Source organism: Gorilla gorilla, chromosome 3 (assembly GCF_029281585.2).
Source record: "Gorilla gorilla gorilla isolate KB3781 chromosome 3, NHGRI_mGorGor1-v2.1_pri, whole genome shotgun sequence".
Taxonomy (NCBI): Eukaryota; Metazoa; Chordata; class Mammalia; order Primates; family Hominidae; genus Gorilla; species Gorilla gorilla.
The window spans coordinates 160279855-160289921 of NC_073227.2; positions in this window are offsets into that span (position 1 = coordinate 160279855).

The window sequence follows — 10067 nt, forward strand, 5'->3', positions numbered from 1 at the left end:
CAAATGTGTGAGTATATACAAAGGGAAAATTCCTAGAAGTGACATTGCTAGATGAAAGGTATCTGCGTTTGCAATTTGGGTTTCTAATCGCCCTCCTCAGAGGTTGCACTAGTAATAAAAAGCATGCCAGATTCCTCACACACTCACAACACAGTGTATTATCAAAGGTTTTGACATTTGGAAGGAGCATTAATAGGTGAAAAATGATATCTCACTGTGGTTTTAACTGGCATTTATCTTATGAGTAGGGTTGAGCATCTTTTTATATTTAATGTTTACATTTCGTTTTCTGTTGAATTGTCTGTTCATATTCTGTCAGGTTTTGTTTTTTTGCCTTTTGTAGGGATACTGAATATTTTGGGTAAGTTAGTGATGTTTTATTTTTTTTTCCTAGTTTGTTTTTTGCCAAATGGCATTGCTCCTAATGGTTTTTGGCATGAAAATAATTTTAATGTAGTGAAACTTAGCAGTCTTTTCCATGACTCTCATTTTGTGTCATAATTAGAAAGACTAACCTTGCCTGAGATAAGAATTCTTGGCCAGATGCGGTGGCTCACGCCTGTAATCCCAGCACTTTGGGAAGCCCAGGCGGGCAGATCACTTGAGGTTGGGAGTTTGAGACCAGCCTGGCCAACATGGTGAAACCCCGTCTCTGCTAAAAATGCAAAAATTAGCCAGGCATGGTGGCAGGCGCCTGTAATCCCAGCTACTTGGGTGGCTGAGGCAGCAAAATCACTTGAACCCGGGAGGCAGAGGTTGCAGTGAGCTGACGTTGTTCCACTGCACTCCAGCCTGTGGGACATAGTGAGACCCTGTCAATCTCTCTCTGTCTCTCTTTCTCTCTCTCTCTCTCACACACACACACACACACACACAAGTGAATGTTAGCTATGTACTGGATAATTATGATGTCTCAATGTAGGTTTATCAAATGTAATAAATGTACATAGTGAGGGAGGCCGTGTGTATGTGTGGATGGGCAGGGGCTCTGTGGGAACGTGATGGTTTCTGTTCCATTTTTCTGTGACCCTAAATCTGCTCTAAACATAAACATTTTTTTTTATTATACTTTAAGTTCTAGGGTACACGTGCACAATGTGCAGGTTTGTTACATATGTATACATGTGCCATGTTGGTGGGCTGCACCCATTAACTCGTCATTTACATTAGGTATATCTCCTAATGTTATCCCTCCCCCCTCTCCCCACCCCACGACAGGCCCCGGTGTGTGGTGTTCCCCACCCTGTGTCCAAGTGTTCTCACTGTTCAATTCCCACCTATGAGTGAGAACATGCGGTGTTCTGTCCTTGCGATAGTTTGCTCAGAATGATTATAAACCCTATTTTTTTAAATAGATGTATCAGAGACTGCAGGTTGCCTACCGAATTTTTGTCTTCCCTCTTGTATTAATTTCCTAGGCTGCAGGAAAAAAGTACCATAAATTGGGTGGCATAAAAAACAGAAATGTATTGTCTCACAGTTCTGGAGGCTGGTAGTATCAGCAGTGTTGATTTCTTGTGAGGCCTGTGAGAGAGAATATGTTCCATTTTTCTCCTGGCTCACTACAGCCTCGACCTCCTGGGCTCAAGCAATCCGCCAAGCTCTGCCCCCTGAGTAGCTGGGAATACAGGTGCATGCCACCATGCCCAGCTAATTTTTAAATTTTCTTTTTTTTTTTTGAGATGGAGTCTCACTCTGTTGCCCAGGCTGGAGTGCAGTGGCGCCATCTCAGCTCACTGCAAGCTCCGCCTCCCAGGTTCACGCCATTCTCCTGCCTCAGCCTCCCGAGTAGCTGGGACTACAGGTGCCTGCCACCATGCCTGGCTAATTTTTTTGTATTATTTTAGTAGAGACGGGCTTTCACCGTGTTAGCCAGGATGGTCTTGATCTCCTGACCTCGTGATATGCCCGCCTTGGCCTCCCAAAGTGCTGGGGTTACATGCGTGAGCCACTGCGCCTGGCCAATTTTTAAAATTTTTTTGGTAGAGATGAGGTCTCCCTAGGTTGCACAGGCTCATCCCAAACTCCGGGGCTCAAGTGATCCTCCAGCCTCGGCCTCCCAAAGTGCTGTGATTACAGGTGTGAGCCACCATGCCTGGCCAGATTTTTTCCTCTTTTTTGTGTGTGTGTGATGGAGTCTCGCTCTGTTGCCCAGGCTGCAGTGCAGTGGCGTGATCTCGGCTCACTTCAACCTCTGCCTCCCGGGTTCAAGTAATTCTCCTGCTTCAGCCTCCTGAGTAGCTGGGAATAAAGGCGTGCACCACCACGCCTGGCTAATTTTTGTATTTTTAGTAGACACAGGTTTTTACCATGTTGGCCATGCTGTTCTCAAACTCCTGACCTCAGGTGATCCACTGGCCTCAGCCTCCCAAGGTGCTGGGATTATAGACATGAACCACACCGCCCAGCCCAGATTTCCTCTTCTCATAGGGACGCCAGTCATACTGGATTAGGGCCCATCCTGATGACCTCACTTTAACTTGATTACCTCTGTTAAGGGCCCTATCTCCAAACAAAGTCACATTCTGAGGTACCAGGGATTAGAACTCCAATATCTTTTTTGGGGGGGCAGGGGCACAATTCAGCTCATAACACATCTCCCTCTTTTCTTACTAACAGAACCCTGGTTTCTTTTGGCCTGGCCACATAGCCCACTAGATAACCAGTTCCCAGCCTCCTTTGCAGCTAGGTATGGCCACATGTCACAGTTCTGGCCAAAGAGCTATGAGCAGGTGCTTGCCAGGGATTTCCAGGGAAACTTTGCTTTCCTGTAAAGAGGCCTGCCCTTTCCTCTGGTTGCTTCCTCCTCCTCTGTCCATGGCTGGCACGTGGGAGGGAGGCTATAGCACTGGCATGGATGCCTTGGCATTACAAAATGCTCTGGAGAACAGTGTCCTGCAGCTACCACACCAGCTCAGGCTACTTACCTCATGACTTTGCTGAGAAAAATAATCTCCACTGTTCAGGGGATTTGAGTACCTGTAGATGAATGCAATTCTAACTGGAAGAACACTTGAGGTGAAATGTGGAAGAAACTTGGGGACATTGGGACTAAAACTTTTGGACGACAATTGCACTATCCCTGTTTAGGGACTGCCCGTGTGGTCAGGGAGCGATTTGGGGCTCACTCACTGCCCTGGCGCATCAGTCCTTCAAGGAGAGGAACTTGCTGGGAGAACCTGAGTTAGTGCCTTTCTACCAGCCTTTAAACCTGCGCCAGGGGAAAACACCGTTTTAGGGACTTAGTGAACAATGGGTGCGCCATGCAGATGTCATTCCTAGGCAACACCCTAGGAGTGGCAGAGCAACCAAAGAGAAGGAACCGGGGTCCCAGATGCTGTGCTGCTACCATCACAGCCCCAGACAGTTATGCTTGGACCAGTAAGTGAGAGTCAAGTAGAAGACTCACATCTTGTTCGAGCCAATGTTATTTGGGCTTAACTAATACCTCATCTAAGTTATCCTAGAAAAGTACATCTAGCTTTAAATTGTTAAAATTTGTCAGTCTGTGATAAAATTGATGGTATACAATTTTACTACTGTATGAAAATATATGTGTAAAGTCTATTATGGAACTGGTATACGTTAGGGATCTCACCTAGCTCATTTAAGAAGAAAGGGACTGGCCGGGCGCAGTGGCTCACGCCTGTAATCCCACCACTTTGGGAGGCTGAGGCAGGCAGATCACGAGGTCAGGAGTTCGAAACCAGCCTGGCCAATATGGTGAAACTCCATCTCTACTAAAAATACAAAAATTAGCTGGGCTAATTAGTGGTGGTGCATGCCTGTAGTCCTAGCTACTCAGGAGGCTGAGGCAGAAGAATCACTTGAACCTGGGAGGTGGAGGTTGCAGTGAGCCAAGACCCCACCACTGTACTCCAGCCTGGGTGACAGAGCGAGACTCTGTCTCAAAAAAAAAAAAAAAAAAGAAGAAGAAGAAAGGAACTTAGAGAATTTGGGGTAGCTTATGTTATCTTTAGGAGGACCTGGGACCAAAATTTGGATGCTACAAAGACAGGAACAATAGTAGCCAAGATAAATGCCCAGATGTTGTAGTAGAACGTTCACTGTCACCACTATCTCTCCTCAGCACCTATGACACTCAGGACTGGCCACAAAATGTCCCCAAAGCTGTCCCAGAAGTACTGAAATCTTCCAACATCACACTGGAAAGAAAGGCCATTCTCCCTGTGACCCTGTCTCTACCCCCTTCCTAGAACTGAAGCTGCAAATATATCTTGGGAATCACAGGTTTTATCATCCCAGGCTCTGCAGCAGGAAAGCACACTAGAAGAGGATGGGGAGGCGTCGAGTAAGCCAGTCAGCATCTGCTGCAGAAAGTGATACTATGCCTCTGAAGCTCTTCACTGGGAAACACAGCATACTGCTATTTTCATGCATTTCTGAAGTACTTCTAAAGTGTGAACTAAAAAATCCTTGCTAATTTGGTGATTTGTTATATTTTCATAAACTCCTTATGCAAATGTAAGATTAGTAAATGTTGCCTACTTCTGAGAGTGTATTCTTCCATTGTACATCCAAAGGCGCTATGGAGCACACATTTTTTAATTCTGAAAACATTGGGAACTTAATCACGTAGGATAAGGTGTATGACCAGCTAGACAGGGAGGCACTCCCTGAGCCTTTTTCTTCCATGCTCTTCTGGCTGAACACCCTTTCCTTTACGATCTCACCTTCAGAGGTACTTGATTCCTGAACCCATGTTTAGAGCCTCACCTTTACCTCTGAAATCCTGAATTGGCTGCTGCATGTGGGCCATCTTTCTTTTGCAGTATCTGTGGACCACTCAAACATGTAATTTAAAATGTATAAACAGTGGGGCACGGTGGCTCACACCTGTAATCCCAGCACTTTGGGAGGCTGAGGTGGGAGGATCACTTGAGCGCAGGAGTTTGAGACCAGCCCAGGCAATAGAGACACCATCTCTACAAAAAATTTAAAAATTAGCTGACTGTGGTGGTCTGTACCTGTGGTCCCAGCTACTCAGGAGGCTGAGGTGGGAGGATCGCTTGAGCCCAGGAGATTGAGGCTTCAGTGAGCCGTGCTCATACCACTGTACTCCAGCCTGGGCATCAGTGAGACTCAGTCTCAAAAAATAAAAATAAAAAATAAAATAAAATGTATAAACTCAATCTTCCTCCTTAAATTTATTTTTCTTCCTGTGTTTCCTCAAAACCTCCAGCTTCTGTTGAGGCTTCCCTTCCCCCCACTCCCACATCTAGTCTCCTACCTGGATCTATCACTTCCACTGCCTTTGACCCTTGCTTCTGTCCTCTCTTGCTGAGAGGCAGAGGACGCCGCGCTTAAACTGCGGAGTGAGACCACAAAGAAGCTGAATCCCAGATGTTCCTTTTTTTTGAAACGGAGTTTTACCCAGGCTGGAGTGCAGTGGTGCTATCTTGGGTCACTGCAACCTCCACCTCCTGGGTTCAAGTGATTCTCCTGCCTCAGCCTTCTGAGTAGCTGGGATTACAGGCGTGTGCCACCACGTCCAGCTAATTTTTTGTATTTTTAGTAGAGGCGGGGTTTCATCATGTTGCCAGACTGGTCTCAAACTCCTGACCTTAGGTGATCCGCCCTCCTTGGCCTCCCAAAGTGCAGGGATTACAGGCGTGAGCTACCGTGCCTGGCCCAGATGTTCTTTTTTAAACAAATTATTTTATGTTTTATTTTTTAAGAGAGAGTCTTGCTCTGTTGCGCAGGCTTGAGTGCAGTCGCATGATCTCAGCTCGCTGCAACCTCTGCCTCCCGGGTTCAAGCAATTCTGCCTCAGCGTCCCAAGTAGCTGGGATTACAGGAGTGTACTACCACACCCAGCTCTTTTTTGTATTTTTAGTAGAGATGGGTTTTTGCCATGTTGGCCAGGTTGGTCTCAAACTACTGATTTGATGTAATCCGCCTGTCTCAGCCTCCCAAAGTGCTAGGATTACAGGCATGAGTCACTGTGCCCAGCCTGAATCCTAGATGTTCTAAAAGTCAAACCTCTCCATGCTTCAATTTCCTCATTTTTAAAAAGGGCTGACACTAACCCACGGGGTTATTGTGAGAATGAAATAATATATGTGTAGTATCTAGTGTTGTGTAACAAGCTTCCCCAAAACTGAGTAGATAAGACCACAATTATTGGTTGTCTCGCCGCTGTGGCAAGTCAGGAGTGTGCAGGCAGTGCAGGCTGGAGGTCTCTCCTGAGGTTGCCGTCATCTGAAGTCCAGGTGAAGAATATGCAGCAGCTGGGGCAGAGCAGCCGGCACTCCTCGGGCATCTCTCGCTCTCTCTTTCTCTGTGCTGCTCCGTATGGCAGCCTCAAGGTAGCAGGACTTCTTACATGGTGGCTGCAAGCACCGAGAGTTAAGTGGCGCAAGATAAACCTGCACAAGCCCTGGGGCGTTTTCTAACTCAGCTCGAAGGTCACTCTGTATCCATGTAGAACAGCAATCGCAAAATCTTGCTTGGTTTTAAGGGGAGGAGATGTAAATTCTGTGAATGAGAAGCCCGTCAGAAAACCTGTGGACCTTTCTACAAACTATCAGAGGTGACTATGAAAATGTTTTGTACTATTTGGATGGTCCACTGTTTATCTCATGACGGAGTAATTAAAAGACTTACTAAACTTAAAAAATGTGCTACACGTTTTTTTTCCCACAGATAACCGATCCAAATTGTTGACCATTTCTTTCTTTCTTTCTTTCTTTCTTTCTTTTTTTTTTTTTTTGAGGCGGAGTCTCGCTCTGTCGCCCAGGCTGGAGTGCAGTGGTGCAATCTCTGCTCACTGCGAGCTCTGCCTCCCGGGTTCACACCATTCTCCTGCCTCAGCCTCCCGAGTAGCTAGGACTACAGGCGCCCACCTCCACGCCCGGCTAATTTTTTTGTATTTTTAGTAGAGACGGGGTTTCACCGTGTTAGCCAGGATGGCTAGTGTTTGAAATATATTTCATGCTAAGGAATATGCTACCTTAATAGTTATTTTTAGATAAACCATCTATCTCTTCCTAGTGGATGTTTGGAAATGTTTCCATCTGATGTGTGTTTTTTTTCTAGTCTGTGACACCTATAAAAATTCTCCTACTCAAGCATTTAAGAGTTAGAATTTTCCATCCTGTTTAAAATTCTTCCAAACTAAGACTAGGCTTTGGATCTTTTCGTTAAAAATATAAATATAATGTTTAATCGGTTTGCAAGAGCAATTTAGGGAGATGGCAATCTAGCAAGTGAATTCCAGTATAAACTTCTGCATAACTTTATACTGAAGTTAAACTTCAGTATAAACATACCACCTTCTGCATAGCTGGTAGGTGGAATTGAAAACTCTGGATCAGGGTTTAACAAGCCTGGCTGACGATGCTTTTGTTCGTTTTGGATCTGAGGATCTTTGTAAAGTCGTTTGTTTTCACCATTGATAGTTATTAAATGCAAGCATCAACATAAACTGCATTTAGAAACAACCTTCACCTTGCTTCATCATGAAGTAGTAAATCAAAACTTTCAAAATAATGAAGCATATTTAATTTCAAAAAATGACTTTGAAAAATATTATTGGATGGGTGCAGGGGTGCAGTGGCTCACGCCTGTCATCCCAGCACTTTGGGAGGCTGAGGTGGGAGGACTACCTGAGGTCTGGAGTTCAAGACCAGCCTGGCCAACATGGTGAAACCCTGTCTCTACTAAAAATACAAAAATTAGCCAGGTATGATGGCACATGCCTGTAATCCCAGCTACTCGGGAGGCTGAGGCAGGAGAATCGCTTGAACCCGGGAAGCAGAGGTTGCAGTGAGCTGAGATAGTGCCACTGCACTCCAGCCTGGGCAACAGAGTGAGACTCTGCCTCAAAAAAAAGAAAAAGAAAATATTATCAATAAAATAGGCTGGGTATCTGTGAATAAACAGGTGTTTTTTTTTTTTTTTTTTGACTGGTAAGTGAAAAGAAATACAAATTATTTAAAAAATTATTTATTTCATCCTCATCCTTTTAAATTTCTATTTTGTAAATGTTTCTTAATCTACTAGCTAGTATGGTTTGTGATTATAATTTTCGGTGAACCAATGAACATGCATTGGAAGTGCTTGCTGAAACACTTTTTCTGACAAGGGTGTGATCTAAAGAGTGTCAGTGGTCTGTACAACAGCCCTTTACGGAGGGACAGTCGTGTCTTCTTCAGCTTTGTGGCTCCATGGCTTCATGGCCTCTTTGCTGTGTGGGAAGAGGCAGAGACAGGAGCCACTGCTTGAGGATTTATATTATACTAAGCATCTTCCCTTTGCTCCAGTCCCCCTAGAGTATTCTTGTGGGGAAAAGGAGCACCTAGCCTTGTTAATTCTGCTTATAGTGGCCTTCATTAGGTTGAATAGTCTCCACATCTTTGTGGTTAGTATCTTGTAACTGAATGTCACTTGTTTCCTACAAAATAATTCTCTTCCCCAAAGTGTTTGCCATTTGAAAATCACTCATATCCTGAAGTGTTCCTCTTGATTCTTTAACAATTTGGCTCCAAGAGCTTTACAAGAGGAAAATGTTCCTGACATGATGGGTGAGTCATGGTTTGTGAAAATGAGCAATTTATGCCTAGCATGGTGCTGTGGCCAAATTGCACTAAGACTTTGCCTAGAATATGTGTCTTCTGAGAGTTTTGTTACATGATAGTAAAAAATTAAAAGTCACTTTACTTGTAATGTCTCTGCTACGCTTAAGAAAACAAAGCTGCATTTGGGAGGCTGAGGCAGGCGGATCACGAGGTCAGGAGATTGAGACCATCCTGGCCAACATGATGAAACCTCATCTCTACTAAAAATACAAAAATTAGCTGGGTGTGGTGGTGCGTGCCTGTAATCCCAGCTACTCAGGAGGCTGAGGCAAGAGAATAGCTTGAACCAGGGAGTCAGAGGTTGCAGTGAGCCAAGATCGTGCCTCTGCATTCCAGCCTGGGTGACAGAGCAAGACTCTGTCTCAAAAAAAAAAAAAGAAAAAAGAAAAAGAAAACAAATCTGCATTTCTGAATTTAAAAAATACAATGAACTTAAAATACTGAATTCCTCATCTCTTTCTCTTGTACCATGATAGCAAACAAGATCCAGTTCTGCCAGCTGCATCTCAGCCAAGACTCCTACAAACAGCTGAAACTCTCTCTCAGCCTCAGTTTTTCACCTGCAAAGTGGGGATGATAATACCTGCTCCCTTTTAAGCCTTAAGACACTTACTTATTATCAGATTGACTTATACCAATTAAATCCTCTTAGAAACATAAGGAGGACTTCATTCTGCAATTGACAAACTAGTTTCTAATACAAACTTCTGTACTTCCTGTTGTATTTTATATTATCTCTCATTATCCCCAAATTACTGCAGCCAGAACCTTATATGGCCTTGAATGATTTCTAATTAAATACCCTCAATTTCAGATATACTCCTTAGCAGAAACAAAACAAAACAAAACAAGTCAGCAGATTCTCCAAACGACGGGCCTCAGTCTGGAGTTTCTGACCAGTTTTGCTCAGAAGATGTCCTGTTACCTTCTCAAAGACGATTTCCACCATGAATGACACATTAAAAAGCTACACAGGCAGAAAAGCGATGTCTCCCAGAAACCGCTTTCACCTTTCTCTCTTTCTTCCCCTCTGAGCCTCAGGACTTCTCACTGCCCATCCAGTTTTTAGAACTTGAACCACAGAAGCTGCCTTAGTGGGGAGAAAGTGCTGGGTTTAAGTCAGTTTCTATTTCAGACGCCATGCACTGAAAGCTATCTCCTGTCCTCAGCAAGGCCTCTACAGGCAGCTTCTGTACCATGCCTAGGACCAAGGAGCTTTCAGATGGCCTATAAAAATTTTTGAGACCTGAAAAAAAAAAGAATTGACCCCAAAATATGAAAATAAAAATGAATAAAACAGAATTAAAGAGCATTTAATTAAATATCTGCAAACTAAAAATTAATGCTAACATTAGTAGTTGATAAAATGTTAGTATTCATAAAAATATAATGTAATTATATTTGAAAACAATTGGATTAGATTATTTTCCTTCAATCCAACAAAGTGGATTAGATTATTTTCCTTCA